This window comes from Phodopus roborovskii, unplaced genomic scaffold (assembly GCF_943737965.1).
Source record: "Phodopus roborovskii unplaced genomic scaffold, PHOROB, whole genome shotgun sequence".
In the NCBI taxonomy this organism is placed as follows: Eukaryota; Metazoa; Chordata; class Mammalia; order Rodentia; family Cricetidae; genus Phodopus; species Phodopus roborovskii.
Window position 1 is genome coordinate 199,062 of NW_026125884.1, and position 7,551 is coordinate 206,612.

Below are 7,551 nucleotides of genomic sequence, written 5' to 3' on the forward strand. Positions count from 1 at the left end.
AACAATTAAAGAAAAAGAGGCCATTGATAGAGGGAGTAAATGGAAAGAAAAACGTGGGAGGGTTTGGAGAGAGAAAAGAAAAGGAGTAGATAAAGAAAATATTTTAATTTTTTAAAAATAAAATGATTGGTACATATGACAATTGCACTGCAGTTTTATAACAATGTACCCACAACTTTGAAACCGTATGATGAAATGGTGTGAAATAATTTAACAAAGAATGGGAAAGAGCTAGATTAATCAAGTATTATCGGACCTTCCTAGTTGCATTCTGTGAGATGAAGTCATAGAAAACTATTGACTTGTCCATATTACTATGTATTAGAAAGTTTCTCAAAAGAAATTTTATATGTCAATGAGACATTGCTTCCTGAAAATAGAGGCAGGAGGGAGGGCCTAGTCCCTATTCCAAATGACTTGACAGATTTAGATGACCCCTCCAGGAAGGCACTACTCTACATGTGGAGTGGGGGAGATGGGAGGTTGGTCAGGGGGAATGGGAGGGACGGAGAAAAGGAGGGAGGTAGGGATGGAGAGGGAATAGAATTGATATGTAAAATAAGAAAAATAAATACTTTTTAAAAAATAAAATAATAACCTTCTTTATTTTATCTGTAATTGAGTTTTTTTCAAGTACCTTGACATGCCAGAAATTATTTTGTTACAAACAAGAGGAAACAAAAATACTATTTTAATGTTCTAAAATGTAGATGATATATTTTCTTAGTATAAATGCTTGTCTTTGTCATTGATATAAAAAGATACAGGCTCTGTTCTTCTTGAATGACTTTTTATGGAATCAATGTCTGAGAAAAGGTTTCTTTAGGTGATTGACATTTCCAATAACGATGTATTAGTTCTTTGTCAGTACCACCTTTACCACTTAACAACAGTATCTGATTGCTTAAGCTCTGTCATCTAAGCTCTCCAGGGAAGTGCAATAAGAGACTCACTTTGCATAAGCCATAGCTCTAATTTGGCACTGTTCATAAATATCTTGAGGGATAACTGGTTCCATTATGCATGCCTGGGAATAATTTTTCAATACTAGTGACTAAATAGGCTGAAAAGGAATTTTTATTAGATGTATTCATTACCCATTTGAAACCTCTATCCATTTCGAAAATTTATAAAGGAAATATATTCACTGCAACTCACCATTGCCGAACAGTGTAAGAAATTTGCCTCACATATGACATAGTAGTTTATCTAAATCATGTGTGCTAGGGTTCTCAAGAGTATTCTCTTTTTTTTATTTCAGTAAAGTTGCATTTCTTGTGATCAGAGAAATACCATTTTAATAGTGCTTTATTTTTCTAAATTGTATATAATTCTGAGTAATGTATATATGTGTTTCACACATTTCTTCCATAATCCCTCCATTCTACCTAGCCCCATCCACTCCTCAGAGATGAGATTCTCCCATGGGAGAATCATCAAAGTATGTCACCTCATTAGGGGCAGAACCTAGACTCTCCCTTGTGTATCAAGGCTGAGAGAGTATCCCTCCATAGGGAATAGGCTTCCAAAGTCCATTCATACACTAGGGATAAATACTGGTTCCTCTGCCAGAGGCCCAATAGACTACGCAGGCCTCCCAACTGACACCCATGTTCAGGGGACCTGGTTAGATCTTATGCTGGTTCCCCATGAGCTCCCACTTGCTCAGGCCAGCTGTTTCTGTGTGTTTCTCAATGTCTACTCTGTAACCACTCTCAGCAGAAATCCACAGCTTTCAGCAGTCCAGACAGCATAACAGTAAAGCAAGTAATCAGTGATTTCTCAAACAAGCATGCACATTCCAAATAATAGTCTTTAGTGTTGTTTTTAGTATTGTTTGGATATTTTGGTTTATGGTCTCCTGGAAATAATGCACTTAAAGTATGTTTCTAATCTAAATAGCCACCCTTTTCCTTTAAGTACAAATACCCTTAGGAATTTCCTCCTCTTAACATTTTCCAGAGGACACTATGCTAGGTACCAAGATTGGGAGTGAAATGCCCTGTTACATATGTTTGCTCAGCAACATCGTAGACACAGGGACATCACTACAACATTTCCTTATTAAAAAGAAAAAAAAACCAAAAAGACAAAAAACAAAAAACTTGCATGATCAGTGATCTGTCATATCTTGGTAAACAGGGAATTTAAAAGTAATTAAAAGACACAGACGTCAAACGCTATAATGGAAAAATATCCTATTGTGTCCTAGTAACCTATTGTCAAGTGCTAGTCTTTGAGTGAGTGATGAATCCCCACAGACTACTTGAAACCAACTAAAAGCATAAGAGAACAAAATGATAAGGGCTTTAAACTGGCCTCCAATACACAAAACCAAGAGGTACAATGACAGCAACCTATCTTGTGTATTATTCTTTGTGGATGCAAAGTTAACAAAATGGAAGGCCATATATATATATAGTTATTATTCCTTTCTAGTTTAGACATGCCCTGAATTCTAAGCCACTCAGACCCATTCTTAACTGACGATACAGTTAAACCTGTAATATTAAGGTTAAATAGTCATCTTTGCTTATCTAAAAAGGATGGAGTACTGCTTTCATACTCAAGACACAAGACACACAGTGCACTGAGAGGGACATGATTTTGTGCCTTTTTATTTAAAACTACAAACAAGGACCAAAGCCACTGGTCATCTCCATCATTTCTTTTCTACCACTGTGTGCTGTGTTCATGGTGTCTTTCAAGGTACTACTGCTATTGAGGTTGCAGCCTTCTCAGCCTCATTCCCTAACTCCTTCTCCACTCTTCCCCCCATTTCCTTTCTCCCAGCTGTCAAGATCTCTTACTTACCTCCCTGGTTTTCTGTTTGTTTGTTTCTTACTCCACTAAGTAGTCTTTGAACTCCTCTTATGTCCATTTAAAAATTATATATCCCCCAGTGATAATAATAGACACCTGAAAGTAGTTCTCGAGTTTCACTGAATATATATATAAGGATATATAGTTCTTGGAGATTTCTTCCTGAGTTGAAGTCCAGATGGCTGGCTGGTAGTCACTGACAGTTTAAATTTGTCCTTTCTATTTAATATTAATAGAACTCTTTCATTTGGCTGTTTTTAATAAACTAAAAACACTGGCAGAGACAAATCTTACAAGCTTAACCATTTTCTAAAAGCTAATGGATGAAAATTAAAATTGTCATGAAATACATCATTTCATAGCACTATACAGCAATTAGCAATTATGATTGGTTAGCTACTGCCTTTCTCTAGATTACTTTCCAAAAATTGATGGATTTAAATTCAATGGTATTTTAATCCAGTCCAAGGTGTATTCAGTGAATTTGTGTGAATTTGGTGTGGGGCACTTAAACTTTGAAGTGAGCATAAGAGTCAAGTACTGGGTTTCTGTGGGGGGCATGGGAGGATGGGAGGGAGAGGGAACTGGGATCTATATATACAGTAAGAAAAAACATTAAATGGAAAAATTAAAAAGGAGTCAAATACCTGTGTAGCTTTGAGTTTTAAGTTCACAAATCAGGCCAAGTATATGTAAAAAAATGAGCATGCCCAATCTTATGTTGCTCCAAGTCCTATCAACAAGACAATCTTGGGACTTCCAATTCCTTAAAAGTGTTTGTTACTAATCACAGAAAAGAAAAATGAAATAGGCAAGGTGCATTATATCCATCAAAATTTTAGTATAATTAAACTGTCTTTTTCCTGTCTAAGAGATAGTATTACCTGCCTTTGCATCTATTCAAAGTGATACAGCAAGTTATCTCTAATTACACTTAGGCATAATTCATAGTCCATGTCATTGAATAATCTATGCCATATTACTTTATATAATTATAAAGAGAACGATATGAATGGCTACAAAATCACTTGCCAGAATAAACTCCCGTGTGAATGAAGAGGTATGTTTGTTATGCTCGTATCATGTATTCTTTCAAATCAGTAGAAAAATCACCTGTCATGCCAAGCATTTCACAACTGAATCTTAAGAGATTCAACGTTCCAATATCTGTGGCTGCAGTCTTAGATTTTATGAGAGAACTGGCATGTGTATGAAATCAGATGAATCATAAAATATATAATTGCAAGAAATAACTTATCGGCTGGCAGCTAAATCACTTTTCATTTTCTGTAAAAATTAAAGTTATTTGATGATTGTTTTTAAATCAGTATTTCGTGTACAATGTTATCAAGGTAGACTTCCAGAGTTGATTTACATCTCAAATGTCTGTTAACCGAATTACAGACATGATCTATTTTTGCCTTGGCTGTGCAGAATAAAAAGCTCACATGTACCTAAATATTAGCAGTATCTCTAACAAAAAATACTTGATGGGAATACATCCAAAATATCTATACTCATTTTCCGCTATTAATTTAGTGGATAAGTTTGCTTTTAGGGCCTGCTGTGTGTCAGGCACTGTTCTGTGTAGAAGAGCCATGAATGATGACTGCAAATTTGATAGTCTTCATTCTTTATAAAGAGTAAGTCCAGTGCTAGTAAATAATCACACCAACTCTAGATTGTCAGATTATGGACAGTACTAACAAGGGAAAAGGCGGGCTGGGTGCAATCGGGGAGTTTAATTTTCATTGGTTAGTCAATTCTAAGTGGTGGTTTGTTTGATGAGACAAGGTTCCATGTAGTTTAGCCCTTGAGCTTTCTTAAGCAGCTGAGCACAACCTTGAATACTTGATGGCTTTAAGACATGTCTAATTGCAATTACGTTCCTTCAAGAACCTAATTGACCTGACTGAAGGGACCCTCTTGGAAAATTTTCACCAGGCTCAAGTTTGTTAGGGGAAAATTCTGTTTTATATCCAAGTGTAGCAGTGTTATACTTAAATGACAGTGAAAGTAAAATGTCACAGTTTAAAGAAAAAAGTCACAATGACTATTTCTAAAAGAATACTGAGGATATTTGAACATTTTATACTATACCACATTAATATTTGTTTCATTGATGAATAATCATAAGAAAATATAAAAAAAAAAACACTTTACATTTCAATCTGGCTGCCTTTCATTTCAGGCAAAACTCACTTTTGTACTGCCATCTTGTGGCTACCATGATAACAACCATAAATGGTATTTGTACTTGTGGGCTCTTTGATGCCACAGGATCAAATGCAAGATGAACCTATTAGTAATTTCAAATTGAATTCCTGAGCCCTTTTTAAAAATAAAAAAAATAGCAACTAATTCTGGCATACATTGATACTTCCACACTTGTAAACTTAGTGCTCTATACACCAAAGTAGAATTGCAAATTGAATGCTAGTGTGAGCTACATAATGAAATGCTGTCTCAAAACTCAGCCTCTTCAATGAGAACAAGAGCATACCGATTCACACACACACACACACACACACACACACACACACACTAAAGACAATAATGAAGAAAGAAAGCCTAGACACACTACTATAATAATAAAAAAAACCAGATAACTCTTTCCATATGTATGTCATCCCAATTTTGATAGGCAGGATTTTCAGAACATCAAAAGTTACAAATGATTTTCCAAAAAGGGAAATACAAAGTAATCATATTTCCCGACCTTCTTAAAAAATACCATTTTCCATAAATTCTATACCTTAAGTTCATGTCAGATATTTATAATACACTACAGTGGCAAACTTACAGTTATGAAGTGGAAACAAAAATAATTTTATGATTGGGGGTCACCACAACACGGGGAGCTGCATTAAAGGGTCACAGCTTTAAGAAGGCTAAGAACCACTGCTCCAGAGCCTTGTCTGAGTGCAGCTGGTCTGCCATCTTTACTTCTATACTGTGAGACCTTAAGCAAGGAGTTCAGGAAAACTTGTTCATGATCTAGTCTTTGCTAGAGAAACTAGGACACAAGGAGGATTCTCAGAGATTCATACAAGGTCCCTCACAGAAGGGCAAAGAGACAAGATCTCCTGAGCATATTGGTGGCGGGGGGGGGGGGCAGTGACTGAAGAGGGAGCTAGGAGAAAGAGAAGGGAAGAAGAGGAAAATACATGGAACTAAGAAGATTGAGTCAGGGGAGGAATAGATGAGAGAGAGAGAGAGAGAGACAGACAGACAGACAGACAGAGATACCATAAAAGAGGGAGCCATTATAGGTGTGAAGAGAAAACTGACTCTAGAGAAATGTCCAGAGACCAAGACTGACCCCAACTAACAATTTGAACAACAATGGAAAGGCTACCATAAACGCCCTTCCCTGATAATTAGATTGATGACTAACTTATCCACCATCATAGAATACTCATCTAGTAGCTGATGGAAACAGAATCAGACACCCACAACTAAACACTGAGCCCAACTGGAATCCAGATGCAGAGAGGGAGGACAAGACCAGGCTGCAGAGACCCACAGAGATAGCTGACCTGAACAAGGAGGAGCTAACAGCCCCCCAGACTGATAGCTGGGAATCCAGCATTGGACTGACTCAGACCCCCTGAATATGGGTCTCAGTTAGAAGGCCTGAGCCGTCTAAGGGACCTCAGACAGTGGAACTAGGATGTATCCCTGGTGCACAAAAGGACTTTGGGAGCACATTCCCCATGGAGGGATAGTCCCTTAACCTAGAGACAGGAGAGAAGGCCTAGTCCCTACTCCAAATGACTTAACAGATTTACATGACCCCTCCTGGAAGGCATCACCCTACATGTGGAGATCACGGGGGATGGGATGGGAGGGTGGTAGGAGGGCATGAGAGAGTGAGAGAGATGAAGGGAGAGTAGAAGGGAGAGGGAACTGGTATCAATATGTAAAATAAGAAAAATAAATAATAATAATAATAATAATGATAATAAAAGAATGATCTAATGTTGTAAGCATCCATGCTTTTAGTAATTTGTCACACAGCAACAGAAAACACATATTCACAAAGTAGATCCTCAACTAAATGACCAGTGAACAGTAGAGATGAACAACACATGAATTTAGGCCAGAGAGTTGGCTCAGTCAGTTGTCAAAACTAAGGACCTGAGTTCCAGCCCCAGAGTCCACATGGTGTAAAGAGCATGTCAATCCTTAAGTGTCTTCCTCTGACCTCCCCATATGCACTATTGCATGATATGCTGATTCCCATAGATACACAAGGTAGATAAATATAATAAAGTTACTATTAAGAACAGAAAAACAGCAATCCAGAATATATGGAGGCCTGTCCTTTAGGTTGGATAAAGCTATGTCCTCCTTATTTGCATAAGAAATTTCCTCAGGTCTGCTCTTTAACTTCTTAGCTTTCTTGGATGAAGAACAATATTATTTTCTATACAAACAATTTGAGGAAATATCATGATTTTAAGTAACATAGGTAAGATTCCACCTCCTATAATTTTTTCAATAAGCTTAGTAGATCCCTTAGTAAGTACTATTAAATAAATACATATTTTATTTCAACACAGCAATGGAAGGCAAAAACAAAGGGACATGTGACATCTAACTCATTATGTTGAAAAGACTGATCAGTAAATCAAGTTGTACACTGGGAACCCTAGAAAAAAGAATACATTTTCTTTGTTTTTCTCTTGAGTTTCAGGTGTGGCAAGACCACAATTCTTACTCATT